This window comes from Pleurodeles waltl, chromosome 7 (genome assembly GCF_031143425.1).
Source record: "Pleurodeles waltl isolate 20211129_DDA chromosome 7, aPleWal1.hap1.20221129, whole genome shotgun sequence".
NCBI classification, from domain to species: Eukaryota; Metazoa; Chordata; class Amphibia; order Caudata; family Salamandridae; genus Pleurodeles; species Pleurodeles waltl.
In genome coordinates this window covers 1095753919-1095774288 of record NC_090446.1, presented here as the reverse complement: position 1 = coordinate 1095774288, position 20370 = coordinate 1095753919, and positions in this window count along the sequence as shown.

The following is a 20370-nucleotide window of genomic DNA, read 5'->3' as shown; positions in this document are numbered from 1 at the left end:
CACCGCTCCGCTGGGCCCCGCCGTCTCAAGAAGCGCTGAACTGGGCCCTTCAAGGCAAGGAGCGCTGAACTGGGCCCCGCCGTCTCAAGAACCGCTGAACTGGGCCCTTCAGGGCAAGGACCGCTGAACTGGGCCCCGCCGTCTCAAGAACCGCTGAACTGGGCCCCGCCGTCTCAAGCACCGCTCCGCTGGGCCCCGCCGTCTCAAGAACCGCTTAACTGGGCCCTTCAGGGCAAGGACCGCTGAACTGGGCCCCGCCGTCTCAAGCACCGCTCCGCTGGGCCCCGCCGTCTCAAGCACCGCTCCGCTGGGCCCCGCCGTCTCAAGAACCGCTCCGCTGGGCCCCACCGTCTCACTCACCGCTCCGCTGGGCCCCGCCGTCTCAAGAACCGCTTAACTGGGCCCTTCAGGGCAAGGACCGCTGAACTGGGCCCGCCGTCTCAAGCACCGCTCCGCTGGGCCCCGCCATCTCAAGAACCGCTCCGCTGGGCCCCGCCGTCTCACGCACCGCTCCGCTGGGCCCCGCCGTCTCAAGAACCGCTGAACTGGGCCCTTCAAGGCAAGGAGCGCTGAACTGGGCCGCGCCGTCTCAAGAACCGCTGAACTGGGCCCTTCAGGGCAAGGACCGCTGAACTGGGCCCGCCGTCTCAAGAACCGCTGAACTGGGCCCCGCCGTCTCAAGCACCGCTCCGCTGGGCCCCGTCGTCTCAAGAACCGCTTAACTGGGCCCTTCAGGGCAAGGACCGCTGAACTGGGCCCCGCCGTCTCAAGCACCGCTCCGCTGGGCCCCGCCGTCTCAAGCACCGCTCCGCTGGGCCCCGCCGTCTCAAGAACCGCTCCGCTGGGCCCCGCCGTCTCACGCACCGCTCCGCTGGGCCCCGCCGTCTCAAGAACCGCTTAACTGGGCCCTTCAGGGCAAGGACCGCTGAACTGGGCCCCGCCGTCTCAAGCACCGCTCCGCTGGGCCCCGCCGTCTCAAGAACCGCTCCGCTGGGCCCCGCCGTCTCACGCACCGCTCCGCTGGGCCCCGCCGTCTCAAGAACCGCTGAACTGGGCCCGCCGTCTCAGGAACCGCTGAACTGGGCCCTTCAAGGCAAGAACCGCTGGCCCTTTGGCAGACGTGGCAGGGCAGGATCTATCTCGGGCAGGGCTGCAGGATGTCCTCTGGCCAACTTGCCTCCTCCAGTGGCAGTGGGGTCTGTTATGGACTGTATGGACTGTGGCTTTGCTCTCCCCAGGATGGCCCAGTGGGCAGGCCACCCACTGTATGGACTGTTTGGACTGTGGCTTTGCTCTCCCCAGGATGGCCCAGTGGGCAGGCCACCCACTGTATGGACTGTATGGACTGTGGCTTTGCTCTCCCCAGGATGGCCCAGTGGGCAGGCCACCCACTGTATGGACTGTTTGGACTGTGGCTTTGCTCTCCCCAGGATGGCCCAGTGGGCAGGCCACCCACTGTATGGACTGTATGGACTGTGGCTTTGCTCTCCCCAGGATGGCCCAGTGGGCAGGCCACCCACTGTATGGACTGTTTGGACTGTGGCTTTGCTCTCCCCAGGATGGCCCAGTGGGCAGGCCACCCACTGTATGGACTGTTTGGACTGTGGCTTTGCTCTCCCCAGGATGGCCCAGTGGGCAGGCCACCCACTGTATGGCCTGTTTGGACTGTGGCTTTGCTCTCCCCAGGATGGCCCAGTGGGCAGGCCACCCACTGTATGGACTGTTTGGACTGTGGCTTTGCTCTCCCCAGGATGGCCCAGTGGGCAGGCCACCCACTGTATGGACTGTTTGGACTGTGGCTTTGCTCTCCCCAGGATGGGCCAGTGGTCATGGAGTCCCCTCGTGGATCTGGCGTCGTGTACTCAAGTGGCTGAGGTGCCCCCCCTTCCCTTCCCCCTGAGGTGCCTGTCCTATTTTCTTTCTGATGCCCCTGCAGTGTTCTCTCCGTGGAGTTCTTGTCGTGGGACTGGGCCTTGCCCCTTTGCACAGGACCCCTGTGATCCACGGACAGTGGTTGGACTACATTTAGTAGCTGTATATATTTTGTACATAGTTTATTTATTTATTGGGATTACTGGTGTACATATTTCAATATATCTGCCCGTTTATGATCTCTTCTTTTGGTCTTTGCATTATTTCGGAGGGGGGTGGTTTGTGGGTTGTGACAGTGATCTGTGGGAATGCATTGATGTGTGTGTTGTAGTGGGTGTGGGTGGGTGGGTGTGTGCCGGTAATCTTTTCCCTCCCCTGTGTCGTAGGTGCAGTACTCACCGATGTCTTCCGCGCCGCCGGGCGTGCTCCTGGTATATGAGCAGGAATAGGAGTGCGGGGATGACCTGCAACTCTGGTTCCATACTGCCGGAATCTCGCGTGGAGTGCGTAGAGGTGAGCGTTTTCCCGTTCGTAGTCTGTTTCCGCCGTGTTCTTATCGGCGGTGCTCCCGCCCCGGAAAAGGTGGCAGATTGGTGGGTCGTAATAGGGTGGGCGGTACATTGTCTGCCGCCTGGCTGTTGGCGGGAACCGCCGCGCTGTTTGTTTGTACCGCTGTGGCGGGCGGAGTGTTAAGTTGGCGGGCTGTGTTGGCGGTTCCCGCCAGGGTCAGAATTGCATATTTTAGACCGCCGGCCTGTTGGCGGCTTGGCCGCCGCTTTATCACCGACCGCCAGGGTCAGAATGAGGGCCTATGTCTTCTTTCTTTAGAAAGTCCTGCACAATCAGGTTGATGCAATTTACTAAACACAAAATCCTGAAATACCTATAACACTATATTTTGCTGCTATAATGCTTCCATTGTCCATGGCAACAAATCTGATTCTGAGACCTCTGGGTCACAGCTATCCAAACACCTTGCCGTTAAAGTCTTGCAAGACTTGCAGCTGTATGGGATTTCTCCATGGCAAACCTCGCTACTGCTGCATGCTGATAAACACCCTTAAAGGTTTCTGCAGCACTGAGACCTCCAGTTAGCTGTTGCCTAACCCCCACAAAAGAGATCTACTGTGCAGAGATACACGTAATCAATTGCTTGACAACTGATCCACATGTCTGTCATCAGATGGATGGTGTTTACAGCGCTCTGCTACAAACATGTCCAACTAATTGCAGCACATCGTGATAAAGCACAGGAATGGTAATGCTGGCAAAATAGGTCTGTCTAGGAACCTTCCATTCTGGGAAGATGGCTGCCACAAATTCTTAAAATCCTACTCCATAAAAGAAAAAGGGAGGAGGTTCAGTGCTAACATTTTAACCTGCTTCCCGGTGTACAAACATGCCTTTGGGTGGTTACGTTCATAGGGCAATTCTTGCCTAAACATGTCCAAAATAGTAGCTTGCATTTTTTCTTTTGCAATGCCACTTATGCAGGCAACTCCCAGAGACGACCAGGAGGTGGTAGACTCAATGTGCATCTTGGTAGTAGTCATTGTATGTGATGGTGTCTCCACCTCTCCACCTGAGTCTTGTGCCATTTCGAGGTTGCTGATGTGGGTGATTCAGCTGGTGCATTGCTGGGGACAGGGCTGCTTCAGGTAAAACATTCACCCTCGTCTTCCTCATCATCTCCCACAGTGATCAGAGTTGATTCACCTCTCAACACAACCACCACCACCAGCATTTTGTTAAGGTGTTCCTCTCACCAGATTGCATGATGCTTTTTCATATGGGTCATTTGGCCTTAAGTACCATGGTGTGAACCAGGCTTAAATCGACAAACACTCATGCGGCAAATGGAGCATATTGCAATGTTATTATCTTGATTGCTAATCATAAAGAAGTCCCAAAGTGGGGAGGACAATTTTTTTAGTGTGCCACTAGAACTGCTGCGAATGCCTTAACAACAGGAGGTAGATAGGTGTGTTGAAAATTGCTTCTCCGCACTGCGTACTTCGACTGAGGTAGTGTTGGATGCATGTCTCAACAGGGGCCTTACAAATATGAAAGCTCGGGGGTGGTTGTGGTGGAGCCACTGCCACATCCCTCTGAGAAGGTTGAATAAGAGGGGTCATTTGGTGTCCTCTGAAGCATCTTCCATGACAATGACTAGCTCATCCTTCCATATTTCTAAGGCTTTCAGGACCCTTCCTTTTCCCTTGTCTCATATTGTGAGTCTCAGACTCAGCTGTAGGCCAATTCATGCCCAGAGCATCATAGGGGGCTTGCAGAAGATGGTTGAGTACACTTTGTTTTTCTAGCTGGAGATTGGGAAGGCAATTGTTCAAGAAGAGGTACATCTTGCTCAGCAGGAAGCTCAACCTCCTGTTCTGCTCTTAATTCAGGAAGACCTATTTCTGGCTCTGGGTGCAGCTCCTGTTGTCTACTTTTACTCGAATTAAGACTCACTGCTTGTTATCATGATTTCAGTGGCTGACTCGCTGAGGGACATGGGCTTGTGCTTAAGTTGGGGTGGTGTTGTCTTGATGCAGGAGTACTGCTCCCAGCTTCCTGCCCAGAGCATAATGTGTCAGGCACACAAAATTCCCTGAAAAAATAAGAGGGCAGCAAGCCAGTGGTGGCAATCTGTTTATCTTTCTCCTCCTCACTGGCCATTTTCTTGGCAGCACCTTTCTTTGGGATCATCTTCAAGCTCTTTCAACTGGCATTTACCTGCAGACGTGGAAGCAGAGATGTCACTTGCTGTGGTCATATCATTTTCTGCCGGCCTCCTCTCTAGCAGTCCTGTGGATAATGTCTCTTGTGTACCCAAAAGCAAACAAACAAGAAAAACATTAAATCAATCAATCAATCAGTGTTCTTCTAAAACGTGGCTAATCATCCATGAGTTTCTCAAGGCACTGGGAAGGAGCAGGAGTTCAGTCAAAGAGCCAGGGCTTGAGGCCCTCCTTCAATTGAGGTAGTGAGAGTGATTACCTGAGGCGTAGCAGAAGAGTGTTTCAGACTTTGCAGCAAGGTAAAAGAAGGATCTTCCTTCAATTGAGTTCTAATGGATCCTTGGGGTTATGGTGAGGGCCAGTTGGGCAGAGAAGAGGTGTCTGGTGGGCATGTGAAGGTCAGGTGGTGGTTGAGGTATATGGGTCCGATGTTGTGGAGGGCCTTGTATGCATGCATGACAAACTTGAAGGTGATTCTTTTGTTGATTGTGAGCCAGAGAAGGTCTCTCAGGTGACCAGAAATGGGGTCCCAAGGGGAATATCCAAGATGAGCCTGGCCGAGGCTTTCTGGATTCTCTGCAGGTCTTATTTGGAGTGTTTGGGTGGTGCCGGCCTACAGTGTGTTGCCGTAGTCTAATTTGTTGGTGAAGAGCTCCTAGCTGACTGTTCTCCTGGATTCAGTCTGGATCCATTTGAAAATCTTTTGGAGCAGGCGGAATGTGGGGAAATACGAGAATGAGACAGCGTTGACTTGGCGATTCATTGAGAGCGAGGAGTTGAGGATGATGCTGAGGTTGGGTGCATGGTCTGTGGGTATGGGGAGCTTCCGAGTGCTGAGGGCAACCTGGAGTTGTCTCAGGTGGACCTCACTCTTTCCAGAATTTAGTTTCAGGCAGTTGTCCTTCATCCAGTCAGCGACTTCCTTAATTCTGTTATGGAAGTTGTTTTTTGCAGTTGTAGGTTTGTCGGTGACAAGAGAATCAATTGGGTATGGTCAGTGTAGGTGACGATGTTGAGTCCGAGGTTTCTGAAGATGTTGAAGAGTGTAGGGCTCAGAGAGGAGCTCTGAGGAACTCCGCAGCTGATCTCTGTTGGTTTTGAGAACAGTGGGAGTCTGACTAGCTGGGTTTGGCCGGTGAGAAAGAAGCAGATCCACTCTACGACTTTGCTGCGGATGCTGGCGTCATATAGTTTGGTGCAGAGGGTGTGGTGGGAGATGGAGTCGAAGGCAGAGGAGAGGTCCAGGAGGATGAGGGCTGCGATTTTGCCTCAGCCGAGAAGAGTGCGGATGTCATATGTTGTTGCGAGGAGTGCGGTCTTGGTACTGTGGTTGCTTCTGATGCCTGATTTGGAGGAATCCAAGGTGTGGTTGGTTTCCATATATTCGGTGAGTGGGCATTGATGACCTTCTCAATTACTCTGGCTGGAAAGGGGAGCAGCGAGATGGGTCAGATGTTCTTGAGGTCCATTGGGTCAGCAGAGGGTTTTGCATGCTTCCAGTCTTACAGGAAGTGGCAGACTCAATGGAGCAGTTGTGGGTGTGGCATAGTTTGGCGGCGATGGCAGCATTGGCTTAGTTGAAGATTTGGTGGGGGCATGAATCTGAGGGGGCTCCAGAGTGGATGGTTTTCATGATCTTCTGGATGTTGTCAGTGGAGAGAGTGGTCCAGTTGTGTAGGGTTGGCTGGAAACTGTGTACTTCAAGTGTATTGGTTGCGGGTGGGAGGGTCCTGGGTGGCAAAGCTGTCATGGATGTCTAATTTCGTGCGATAGAAGAAGGTGGTGAGGTTGTCACAGAGATCTTGGGAGGGGGCAAATGTCTGTGGAGTCCGGGCTGGGTTTGGGGAATTCTTTGATCAGTGCGACTAGTTCTTTGCTGTTGTGTATGTTGGTGTTGATGCATTCATAAATGGTCATTTTCTTTGTGTTTTTGATGAGATGATGGTGTGCGGTGACAGCGGTTTTGAAGGCTATCCAGTTGGCTGGGGTCTAGCTGCTCCCCCATCTTTTCTTGATCCATCTGTAGGTTCGCATGGACTCTTGGAGAATGGGGGACAACCAGCAGACTTTCTTGCAGGGTAGCTTGTCAGAGAGTATTTTGAGGGAGGCCAGAATGTTGATGCAGTTGGAGAAACATTTGTGTAGGTTGTCTGCTGATGTGTTGGCATCAGTGGTGGTATTTGGCAGAGGGAGGTGGTGAGTTGGTCTTCAAAAACCTTGTTCCAGCTCCATTGTGGGTGGGGTAGCACAGAGGTGTTTGGTGTGCTTGGTGAAGGAGAAGTGGATGCAATTGTGATCAGTCCAGTGCAGTTCGGAGGCGTGAGTGACATGGATGTCATTGTTGGCAGAGAAGATAGGGTTGAGCGTGTGTCCTGATGAAGTGTGGGTTGATGAAGTGACCACCTGTAGGAGGCTGTCCTGGCTTATAGTGGGTACCTGATGTTACTTACACCTTGTGCCAGGTCCAGTTATCCCTTATTAGTAGAGTAGGAGTGTTCTAGCAGCTTAGGTTGATAGTGGTAGCTATAGCAGAGCAGCTTAGGCTGAACTAGAAGACATGCAAAGCTCCTACTATACCACTTATATCATATAGGTACTATATCATAAGAATCACAATACTCAAAGTTACTAAAAAAACAGGTACTTTAATTAGTGACAATGTGCCAAAAATATCTCAGAGGATATACTCCCTTAGGAGGTAAGTAAAATACACAAAATATACACACAAACCAAAATCAGGTAAATAAACAGAAAAGTAGTGCAAACACTCTAGAATACAATAGGATGCAATAGGCCCAGGGGCAACACAAACCATATACTAAGAAAGTGGAATGTGAACCACTTAGGGACCCCTGGCCTAGTGTAGTGTGTAGAGGGTTGCTGGGAGTGTGAGAAAACACCAAGGGTGTCCAAGATAACCCACCCCAAGACCCTGAAAATTAGGAGTAAAGTGACCCTACTACCCCAGAAACACACTAAAGTCGTGATAGGAGATTCTGCAAAGATAACAACAGACTGCAAAGCACTGAAGATGGATTCCTGGACCTGAGGACCTGTAAAGGAAGGGGACCTTGCTAGCTGCAAAGGATGCGGTTGAAGAAAAAGGGTGATGCCCGGGCCCAGGAAGGACCAGGAGGTCACTGCTTGGAAGAGGAGACAGAGGGGGCCGGCAGCAACACAGAGAGCCCACACAGAAGAAGGCAGCACCTGCAGAAGTACTTGAACACAGGTTCAAGAAAACTGAGCACATTGGCCATCTAAACACTGCAAAAGAGGGTCCCACGAAGCCTGTGGTCAACTCAGCGAGTGGGGACCTGGGCTAGGCTGTGCATGGAAGGTTCCTTGCAAAAGTGCACAGAAGCCCTAGCTGCTGCAGGCCACGCAGTACACAGGATTACTGTCTGGTGGGGGGAGGCAAGGACTTACCTCCTCCAAATTTGGACAGATGGACCACTGGACTGTCGGGGTCATTTGGAACCACCACCTGTGTTCCAGGGACCATGCTCGTCATAATGAGAGGGGACTCAGAGGATGGGTGAAGCTGAAGTTTGGTGCCTGCGTTAGCAGGGGGAAGACTCTGTCAGCCCACAGGAGAATTCTTCTTGGCTTCCAGTGCAGGGTGAAGGCAGACAGCCCCCAGAGCATGCACCACCAGGAAACACTTGTGAAAGCTGGCAGGATTAGGGCCTACAATGTCAGTGGTAGTCTTCTTGCTACTTTGTTGCAGTTTTGCAGGTGTCCTGGAGCAGTCAGCAGTCGATCCTTGGCAGAAGTCAAAGAGGGAGATGCAGAGGAACTCTGGTGAGCTCTTGCAAATCATTATCTAAGGAAAAGCCCACAGGAGAGATCCTAAATGGCCCTCAGAGGAGGATTGGCCACCTAGTCAGGTAAGCACCTATCAGGAGGGGTCTCTGGCATCACCTGCTGGCACTGGCCATTCAGAGGCCTCCACTGTGCCCTCACACCACTGGATTCAAGATGGCAGAGGTCTGGGACACACTGGAGGAGCTCTGGGCACCACCCCTAGGGTGGTGATGGACAGGAGAGTGGTCACTCCCTTTTCCTTTGTCCAGTTTGACACCAGAGCAGGGGCTGGGGGTTCTCTGAACCAGTGTAGACTTGTTTATGCAAGGATGGCACCATCTATGCCCTTCACAGCATTTCCAGAGGCCTGGAGAGGCTACTCCTCAGGACCTTAACACCTATTTCCAAAGGGAGAGGGTGTAACACCCTCTCTCAGGGGAAATCCTTTGTTCTGCCTTCCTGGGACTGGGCTGCCCAGACCCCAGGAGGGCAGAAACCTGTCTGAGGGTTGGCAGCAGCGGTAGCTGCAGAGAAAACCCCAGAGAGCTGGTTTGGCAGTACCCGGGGTCCATGCTGAGGCCCTGGGGAAGCATGGGATTGGCCCCCTATACCAGATTTGTCATGGGGGGACAATTCCCTGATCTTAGACATGTTACATGGCCATATTCGGAGTTACCATTGTGAAGCTACATATAGGTATTGACCTATATGTAGGGCACGCGTGTAATGGTGTCCCCGCACTCACAAAGTCTGGGGAAATTGCCCTGAACTATGTGGGGGCACTTTGGCTAGTGCCAGGGTGCCCTCACACTTAGTAACTTTGCACCTAACCTTCACCAAGTGAGGGTTAGACATATAGGTGACCTAAAAGTTACTTAAGTGCAGTGTAAAATGCCTGTGAAATAACGTGGACGTTATTTCACTCAGGCTGCAGAGGCAGTCCTGTGTAAGAATTGTCTGAGCTCCCTATGGGTGGCAAAAGAAATGCTGCAGCCCATAGGGATCTCCTGGAACCCCAATACCCTGGGTACCTAGGTACCATACACAAGGGAATTATAAGGGTGTTCCAGTGTGCCAATGAGAATTGGTAAAATTAGTCACTAGCCTGCAGTGACAATTTTTAGAAAGCAGAGAGAGCATAAACACTGAGGTTCTGGTTAGCAGAGCCTCAGTGATACAGTTAGGCACCACACAGGGAACACATTTAGACCACAAACTTATGAGCACTGGGGTCCTGGCTAGCAGGATCCCAGTGACACATACCATACATACTGACAACATAGGTTGTTCACTATGAGCACTGGGCCCCTGGATAGCAGGATCCCAGTGAGACAGTAAAAACATCCTGACATATACTCACAAACAGTCCAAAAGTGGGGGTAAGAAGGCTAGAAAGAGGCTACCTTCCTACATCTATCCATACTGCTTCTAGCCAGAGTGATTTTATCCTCCAAAAGACACAGGGATTTGGTGTTGGATTGTGGTGTTAATCATTTTGACATGCTCTCTGCTTAGTGGTAGGGCCCAAGCAGACGAAAGGCCCAGGTTAGTTAGGGAAGGTGGAAGTATGCTTTTGCAGGCAAACATGCCCTCCTTAGTTTTTCCAGCCATAGGTGGTGACCTAGAAAGCCCTCCCTTGTACGTTTAAGGCCATAACAACAGATCACAAAATGGTGCCTGCAGTGCCAAAGCTTGCTACACAGGGCCAAACTCAAATCTGATTTGTGCAAGGGACATGTATACTGGCAGATGAAAAATGGATTTGCAGATTTTTGTTACTGTGTTGTCAAAAAGGGTGCTATCCCGGCCCCTCAAGGCCTCAATCCTATAAGTCAATTTAGGGAGAACCTTGGGTTGAGCCACTTGTAATAATGAAGTTAGCAATGGACTGTTAAGCTTCCTGTACAGGGACCCTAGGCCAACTGCCAAAGTGTTGTCTTTCCTTTTAATTTCATCTAGTTGGTCTGTCAACTTTCTACTGATGTTAAAGAGCACTACAATGTACTTCTAGGTGCTGGCAGGGCCGACCTTATCCTCGCCCAAAAAACAAGCGTGGTTCTTCAGTCATTTTCTCTGGATTGTTAATGTTTTAGTCTTTTTCTTGTTTATTGTCAATCCATTGATCTTTGAATAAGCCAGAGTAGCATCTAAAGCTGTTGTAGCCTCACCTTAATCCTACTAACTAGCAGTAGGGCATTGGCAAAGTAAGTTTGAGAGTTGAATGCCACCCAGTCTTGGGGTGTGGCAGCTGACATTGTTCAAAGTGGGTGGGAGATCAGCATGGAACAGAATAAAAAGGATCAGTACAAACATGGAAATCTGCTTTAAATCTTGTGTTGTTCTAATGGCCCTAGACAGGTGGCAGCCATACCTCAGCTTGGCACAGATCCACGTGTTAGTGTGAAGCATTTTATTGCCCTTGTCAAGCTGGACTGTTTTTTTTCTATTGTTCCCCTCCAGTCAACCCTGTCTAAGGCATATTTGTAGTCTATGAAGCATAGGTACACTTATTGTTTATTCGTTATTGCAAAGTCTTTCAGCAAGGAGAGAGCCCTGATGTCTGTTTGAGTAGAATATCAACTCTCAGAGGTATTTTTGAGTTGATTTAGTGGCTTCTTGTGTGAAATGTCTAGTCTAAAAGAATCCATGCAACCGCTTGTGATCACCAGCGCCACAAAATTGAGCCAGAGAGCTCAGTGGAGTCCGGAAATCATGCTAATAGGTGGCATATTTTGTTTGGAGTGTGTGGAAAGCTCCACTCTGCTGGCAGAGCTGACAGAGTTTTTTGGAACTCCACACTCTGCTTCGAGCACGGAGTAAGTCCAGAAATTCCGCTAGCACCATCAGTGTCCTTGTTACTTTTATCGACAGCCCTGGCCTGAATTCAGGCCAGGGCCATAGGCAGCAAAAGCTGCCATTTCAGGCCTATTGTGCACTGGCCTGTCCCATGTGCACTGCACATGGGACAGGCCAGTACACAACAGGCCTGGCAGCTTTTGCTGCCTCTGGTCCTGGCCTGAATTCAGGCCAGGGCCATAGGAAGCAAAAGAAAGCTGCCATTTCAGGCGTCTTGTGCACCAGCCTGCTCCATGTGCAGTGCACACGGCTTGGAGAAATCATCCATTCACTCTCTTTCATTGAGTGTGGCCCATAAGCGTTAAAGAATGCTTCTTAGCTGATGTTTCCAGAACCTCCAGACAATAGGAGACTAAGTAATGGTCAGACAATAATAAGGAAAGAGTAAATACACACATATATATCTGTATATATATATATGTATACACACACACAACACGGTCCCCCAATGCTGCTTGGTTACATCCACCTTGCAGGCTAATGCGAGTCGTAGGAGTGAGGATCCCACACAAAGACAGTGTCTAAGACTTCACACAAACACCAAAGACTAGCAGTCCAGGACCGGAGTTCACTAGGAAAGTTTGTTACAGCAATGCAATTTTCTTAAACACATCTCTGAGAATGATCTTAACCTGTCTTTCACTTGTAAGATTCATGATAAGGAAATTTAGTTTTTGGATATTTCTGTCCAAATTATTGATGGTTCAGTTCACACATCACTGTACCATAAGCCTACAGCAGGTAACAGTATTTTACATTGTTAGAGACACCATCCCACTAGTCTGAAGTGGAGCATTCCTTATGGGGAATTCTTAGGGCCCAGACACAACTGCAGCGGCCAGCATTCCTATTTGGCAGAGGAGAGAAGGATGGTTGGAAGATACAGGTCTAGGGGCTATCCTAATAAGGAATTGCAAACAGCTTTTGAGAAAGTTAGGACCATATTCAGAGATGAGCTTCTGACCACCAGAGTTAGGATGAGAAAGGGTCCATTTGATCACAATTTACAATGCAGAATCCACTACAATCAGGTATTTGATCTCAAAACATTGGCTTATTGTTGAATCTGATCTGATCATTGGACCTGAATTGCCAGGTCATACTCCATCACTTATCATAACTCACGTTCTTTGAGGGATGTTTTGGTGCTTAGCCATTTGTGCGTTCAGAATTCCCAGGGATATTGGCTTGCTAAGAAACATGAGTTTTATATCTGTGGAAAATGTAAAGCTTGTAAAGCCAGTAAGAATGTAAGGATCTATCTTCTGCCTACTGGGAAGACGGGATGCACTGACAAATTCATCACTTGTAGCGGTGATTATTGTATAATGTATCAATGTCATTTTTGGTCTGATTTATGTTGGTAGCACCATATTTTCTGTAAAGAAGAGAGTTCTGGAACACATGAGTGCTATTGGGAACATTGACTCTAGCTACCCTGTGGCCAAGCATTGGCCCAGGGTTCACATTCAGAATGATGACACCTAGTCTTTTTATACAATTGATAGAGTCATCCTCAATAAAAGATGAGCTGGCAAGGAGAGGAAGCTCTGAATCTTGGAATATGAGTACATCATCTGGTTGAACAGCCACACACTGAAAGGTTTTAATGGATGAGGAGCTCTTTGTGCACATTGGCTGACTCCTCTTTCTCTGATAGGTGCCTCTGGGGTCATACTTTAATCTATCAATGGTTTCTTTGGTTTATACCATTTCATTGCAGTGTATATGTTGGACATTTTGGATATTGTATATCATAAGAGTAATTATGTTGTCATATCACTGTATGCAGATTTATTGCCTTTCTCCCCTCATTATTGATGCTGATTATCTAGATTGCTGGGTGTCCATTGATATGATAATTGTATTTACATCTGACTTTTCATGTAGTTTTATGTTAATCTAATATTGCCATGTTTTGATTGTCCATGCATTCTGAGATCGTGTTCTGAGAACATCGCTTTAAGAGTCTGTTCTTTGTATACATAAGTTATTACATCCATCAGTTTGTCTGGTTACAGCATGGTTGTTAAAGGTGACTGTGCAATACTTTAGTTATGGCTCTGCCAAAGATCCTTGAGATCGAAACTTGTGGCTGTAATAAACTTTCCTAGTGAAATCTGATCCTGGAGTGCAAGCCTTTGGTGTTTGTGTGAAGCCTGTGATATATATCTATATATATATATATATATATATATATATATATATATATATATATATATAAAATGGAATTTGCATCACTGTGCAAAAGCGTGCCTCTACTTTCTTTATCACAGGCATCTAGTGACCTTTCTGGTCACCTGTAATCAAGAAATAAACTTGTTGCTCAACTGTAGTGGCATATTGTGATGCCATAATGCCTACTGCCAAAGCCAGCAGCCTAGGGGAAAGGCAGTACACAGAGGATAAGTAACACAGCAGCTTCCACACTGAGGGGCATATTTATACTCCATTGTGCTGAATTTGCATCATTTGTTTGATGCAAGTTCGGCACAAACCTAACTCCATATTTATACTTTGTCGTTAGACAAGTCTAACATCAAAATATTGGAGTTTGCTCCATTTTTTGGAGGTGCGAACTTACTGTGTCAATGAGTTGCAAGGTGTGAGAAAGTAGCCTCTTTCTAGCATGGTTACCCCAACTTTTGGCCTGTTTGTGAGTGTGTGTCAGTGTGTTTTTACTGTGTCACTGGGATCCTGCTAGCCAGGACCCCAGTGCTCATAGATAAAAACCTATATGTCAGTGTGGTTTGCCTGTCTCACTGGGATCCTGCTAGCCAGGACCCCAGTGCCCATAGTTCGTGGCCTAATGTGTATGCCTGTGTAGTGCCTAACTGTGTCACTGAGGCTCTGCTAATCAGAACCTCAGTGCTTATGCTCTATCTGCTATTAAATTTGTCACTGTAGGCCAGTGATTTCAGTTACCAATTTCAATTGACACACTGGACCCCCCCTTGTAAGTCCCTAGTACCTAGGTACCCAGGGTATTGGGGTTCCAGGAGATCCCTATGGGCTGCAGCATTTCTTTTGCCACCCATAGGGAGCTCAGACAAACCCTTACAAAGGACTGCCATTGCAACCTGCGTAAAATAGTGCACACACTATTTCACAGCCTTTTTCACTGCACTTAAGTAACTTATAAGTCACCTATATGTCTAACCTTCACTTGCTGAAGGTTAGGTGCTAAGTTACTAAGTGTGAGGACACCCTTGCACTAGCAAAGGTGCCCCCACATAGTTCAAGGCCATTTCCCCGGACTTTGTAAGTGCGGGGATGCCATTACACACGTGCACCACATGTAGAACAATACCTATATGTAGCTTCACAATTGTAACTCCGAATATAGCCATGTAACATGTCTAAGATCATGGAATTGTTCCCCCATTCCAAATCTGGTATTGGGGAGCCAATTTCATGCTTCCTCGTGGCTCCACCATGTACCCCCAGTACTGCCAAACCAGCTCTCTGAGGCTTGCACTGCAGCTACAGCTGCTGCCACCTCACAGACAGGGTTCTGCCCTTCTGGCGTCTGGGCAGCCCAGTCCCTGGAAGGCAGACCAAAGCATTTCCTCTGAGTGCAGGGTGTTACACCCTTTCCCTTTGGAAATAGGTGTTACAGTCTGGGGAGGGGTAGCCTCCCCAACCTCTGGAAATGCTTTGAAGGGCATAGATGGTGCCCTGCCTGCATAAACCAGTCTACACCGGTTCAGGGATCCCTTCTCCCATGCTCTGGTGGGAAACTACACAAAGGAAAGGAGAGTGACCACTCCCCTGTCCATCACCACCCCAGGGGTGGTGCCCAGAGCTCCTCAAGTGTGTCTCAGAGTTCAGCCATCTTGCTTTGCAAGGTGTGGGGGCACTCTAGAGGGCTCTGAGTGGCCAGTGCCAGCAGGTGACGTCAGAGACCGCTCCTGATAGGTCCATCCCTTATAAGGTAGCCAATCCCCCTCTCAGGGTTATTTAGGGTCTCTCTGGTTGTTTCTCTTCAGATTCTGCTTGCAAGTTTCCTTCAGGAATCCTCTGCAACAACTTCAGCATCCTCTGACCTCGGATCACCCGCAGCCTGCTCCAAGAAATGCTGTACCTGCAACAAAGTGTCTACAAGAGGCACGTTTCTTCAGCAAACTCAGCTCCAAGTCAGCAACTGCAACAGTTTCCATGGTGTGCATGTTCTGGGGACTCCTTGTCTTCATCCTGTACCAGAAGGACCGAAGAAATCTCCCGTGGAGTGACGGAGGCACTCCCCTGCTCCAAGCAAGCACCTTCCAAGGTGACGACCGGTACGCTGGGACTCCTGTCACGGTGACGAGCGTGCTCCTAAGGACACAGAGGGTGGACATTGTTAATGTAGACTGTCCTGAGGTCCTGCTGATACAATGTGGATGAGGTAAGACCTTTCCTTCACCGAGAACGATGGTAACCCTGTGTATTTAGTCTTCTTCGCCTCCTGAGGCCTCTGTGCACTCTTTGCAAAATTCCTTAATGCACAACCTGGCCCAGGTTCCCAGCACTCCACCCTGTGATGCTCAACTCACTGAGTTGTTCTCCTTTGTTGTGCTGCATGAACCGTATTTTGCACCTCCTTTGAAATCAGGTGCTGCAGCTTCTGGGGGTGCTGGCTTGCATCCTGAGGGCTCTCTAAAGTGCTGAGTGTCCCCTCTTCCTCCTCACAAAGAGTTGAGGCCCCCCGGTCCCTCCTGGGTCCATCCAGCGCCATTCTGATGAAAAACACACTTTTGCCGTAGCCAAGGCTTGTTGGTGCCTTCCAACACGAAATCTCATCTGCAATGATCTTCACGCAGTGGGAAATCTTTTGCATTATGCAGGAACCCACTGGCATTTTCCTAGGGTGCATTTCTGCAGTCTTCAACTAACCGGGGACTCTTCTTTTGCACCCTCTTCTGGGTTGGCATGGGCTCCTGTCCTTCCTGGAACTTCTTTCGACTTCTGGACTTAGTCCCCTTCCTTTGAAGGTCTTCAGGTCCAATAATCCAGCAGTTGTTCTTTGCAGACTGGGTTGGCTGCTGCAAAATCCCAAAAATGAGGTGTAATGTGTCCTAAGGAAACTTGCAGTGCTTTACTCCTGCTTTTCTGGGGTGGGATAATTTACTTACCTTTACTGTATTCTTACTCTCCCAGCGATTCTGCACACACTATACTTGCCTAGGGACGAATTCGTGATTCACATTCCACTCTTTTACTATATGGTTTGTGTTGCCCCCAGACCTATTTTCTCCCATTGCATTCTATAGGATTTCCTACTGTTTGCATTGTTCTATGACTATTTACTTGTGTAATTTTGCTGTCTAGTTCATATATCGTGTATAATACTTACCTCCAGACGGAGTATTGTCTCTAAGATATTTTTGGTACTGTGGCACCCAAATAAATACCTTCATTTTTGGTAACACTGAGGCCCTCATTCTGACCCTGGCGGTCGGTGATAAAGCGGCGGCCAACCCGCCAACAGGCCGGCGGTCCAAAATATGCAATTCTGACCCTGGCGGGAACCGCCAACACAGCCCGCCGCATTAACACTCCGCCCGCCACGGCGGAACAAACAAACAGCGCGGCGGTCCCCGCCAACAGCCAGGCGGCAGACAATGTACCGCCCACCCTATCACGACCCACCAATCCGCCACCTTTTCCGGGGCGGGAGCACCGCCGATAAAAACACGGCGGAAACAGACTACGAACGGGAAAACGCTCACCTCCACATACACCACGCGAGATTCCGGCAGTATGGAACCCGAGTTGCAGGTCATCCCCGCACTCCTATACCTGCTCCTGTACCAGGAGCACGCCCGGCGGCGCGGAAGACATCGGTGAGTACTGCACCTATGACACAGGGGAGGGCAAAGATTACCGGCACACACCCACCCACCCACACCCACTACAACACACACATCAATGCATTCCCACAGATCACTGTCACAACCCACAAACCCCCGCCTTCCGAAATTATGCAAAGACCAAAAGAAGAGATCTCAAACGGGCAGATATATTGAAAAATGGACAGCAGTAATCCAAATAAATAAATAAACTATGTACAAAATATATACATCTACTAAATGTAGTCCAACCACTGTCCGTGGACCACAGGGGTCCTGAGCAAAGGGGCAAGGCCCAGTCCCACGACAAGAACTCCACGGAGAGAACACTGCAGGGGCATCAGAAAGAAAAAAGGACAGGCACCTCAGGGGGAAGGGAAGGGGGGGCACCTCAGCCACTTGAGTACACGACGCCAGATCCACGAGGGGACTCCATGACCACTGGCCCTTCCTGGGGAGAGCAAAGCCACAGTCCAAACAGTCCATACAGTGGGTGGCCTGCCCACTGGGCCATCCTGGGGAGAGCAAAGCCACAGTCCATACAGTCCATACAGTGGGTGGCCTGCCCACTGGGCCATCCTGGGGAGAGCAAAGCCACAGTCCAAACAGTCCATACAGTGGGTGGCCTGCCCACTGGGCCATCCTGGGGAGAGCAAAGCCACAGTCCATACAGTCCATACAGTGGGTGGCCTGCCCACTGGGCCATCCTGGGGAGAGCAAAGCCACAGTCCAAAGAGTCCATACAGTGGGTGGCCTGCCCACTGGGCCATCCTGGGGAGAGCAAAGCCACAGTCCATACAGTCCATACAGTGGGTGGCCTGCCCACTGGGCCATCCTGGGGAGAGCAAAGCCACAGTCCAAACAGTCCATACAGTGGGTGGCCTGCCCACTGGGCCATCCTGGGGAGAGCAAAGCCACAGTCCATACAGTCCATACAGTGGGTGGCCTGCCCACTGGGCCATCCTGGGGAGAGCAAAGCCACAGTCCAAACAGTCCATACAGTGGGTGGCCTGCCCACTGGGCCATCCTGGGGAGAGCAAAGCCACAGTCCAAGCAGTCCATAACAGACTCCACTGCCACTGGAGGAGGCATGTTGGCCAGAGGACATCCTGCAGCCCTGCCCGAGACAGATCCTGCCCTGCCACGTCTGCCAAAGGGCCAGCGGTTCCTGCCTTGAAGGGCCCAGTTCAGCGGTTCTTGAGACGGCGGGCCCCAGTGGAGCGGTGCTGGAGACGGCGGGGCCCAGTTCAGCGGTTCTTGCCTTGAAGGGCCCAGTTCAGCGGTTCTTGCCGTGAAGGGCCCAGTTCAGCGGTTCTTGAGACGGCGGTCCCCAGCGGAGCGGTGCTGGAGACGGCGGGGCCCTGTTCAACGGTTCTTGCCTTGAAGGGCCCAGTTCAGCGGTTCTTGCCGTGAAGGGCCCAGTTCAGCGGTTCTTGCCGTGAAGGGCCCAGTTCAGCGGTTCTTGAGACGGCGGGCCCCAGCGGAGCGGTGCTGGAGACGGCGGGGCCCTGTTCAGCGGTTCCTGCCTTGAAGGGCCCAGTTCAGCGGTTCTTGCCGTGAAGGGCCCAGTTCAGCGGTTCTTGAGACGGCGGGCCCCAGCGGAGCGATGCTGGAGACGGCGGGGCCCAGTTCAGCGGTTCTTGCCTTGAAGGGCCCAGTTCAGCGGTTCTTGCCGTGAAGGGCCCAGTTCAGCGGTTCTTGAGACGGCGGTCCCCAGCGGAGCGGTGCTGGAGACGGCGGGGCCCTGTTCAGCGGTTCTTCCCTTGAAGGGCCCAGTTCAGCGGTTCTTGCCGTGAAGGGCCCATTTCAGCGGTTCTTGCCGTGAAGGGCCCAGTTCAGCGGTTCTTGAGACGGCGGGCCCCAGCGGAGCGGTGCTGGAGACGGCGGGGCCCTGTTCAGCGGTTCCTGCCTTGAAGGGCCCAGTTCAGCGGTTCTTGAGACGGCGGGCCCCAGCGGAGCGATGCTGGAGACGGCGGCCATTCTATGGCCAACTGTTCATTGCCTGGTGGTGCCCTCCTGGGCAGCGGGGATGGTGCTCCTTCAATGCCCACCTGGGCTGTGGGTGGTGGGGCCCTCCTGGCCAGCTGGGCTGGGTCCTCCCTGGGCAGCGGCTATGGGGGTGGTGGGCTCTCCCGGGGCAGCTGTGCCGGTTCCTCCCGGGGCAGCGGCTATGGGGGTTGCGGGCTCCTCCTGGGCAGCTGTGACGGGTCCTCCATGGGCAGCAGGCCTGCTGCCTGACTTCTCCGCCTTGCTGCCCTTGCCCTCCTTAGTCGGGAGTCTGTGGCCCTTTCCTCCCTTTGGAGTTGTGGCTGTTGACGGTGGCTGGCTAGTGTCCTGGGGGGATATCGAATCCGGGCTCCGGCGGCGGCCCTTCCGCCTTCTGCTCCTCTTCCCAGGGGGTGGGCTGGCTGTCCCCTTGCTGCTGGGCGAAGATCCAGACCTGCGGGCTGGTGGGCTCCAATACCCCTGCACCCTTGTCAAGGGGGCTGCAGGGCTGGTGGTGGCTGAGGTGCTCTTTTTACCCCGACGAGAAGGAGGGGGGGGCTCAGGGTCAGGAAAGAAGGTAGCAGTAGAGAGATAGATTTTCTTGGGACAATGGAGAGTGGAAGGTACAGTGGGTATGGGAGTGGAGGGAGAGGATGTGGTTGTAGGCGAGACAAGTTTGCTGTCTTTGGGTGCAGGTGCAGGAGCGGAGGCTGTCGTGAGGTGGATGGCTGTTGGGTGGGTGGGTGGCTGCGTTTGTGTGGTGTGGAAGAGGGGGTGACAGACACAGTGGGAGAGGACACAGGGGACGTGTAAATGGCAGTGGGGGTGGTGACTGCACGTGTGCGGACTGGAGTGGAGGGTATGCTGGTGATGGAAACACTGGCTGATGGTGAGGTGAATGAAGGTGTGAGTGTAGACGTCACAGGGAGGGAGGAGGGAGACGAGGAGGTGGGGGTCACAGAGGTGGTAGTGACTTTTGGCATGTCTGCATCGGAATGTTGCTTGTGTGAATGTCTGCGTGATCTGTGGTGCTTATGTTTGGATGAGCTGCTCTTGGGTGTTGAGGTGTGTGCAGGCTGGTCTGATGGTGTGGGTGGGACAGGCAGAGGAACAGGAGACTGGGAGGAGGGAGTTAGTAGAGGGAGGCAGGAGACAGGGACAATGGCTGCCGTCAGTGCTGAGGCCAGAGCGTGGAACGATCGCTGATGGGCAGCCTGACCCGAATGAATGCCCTCCAGGTACGCATTGCTGCGATGAACCTCCCTCTCCACCCCCTGGATGGC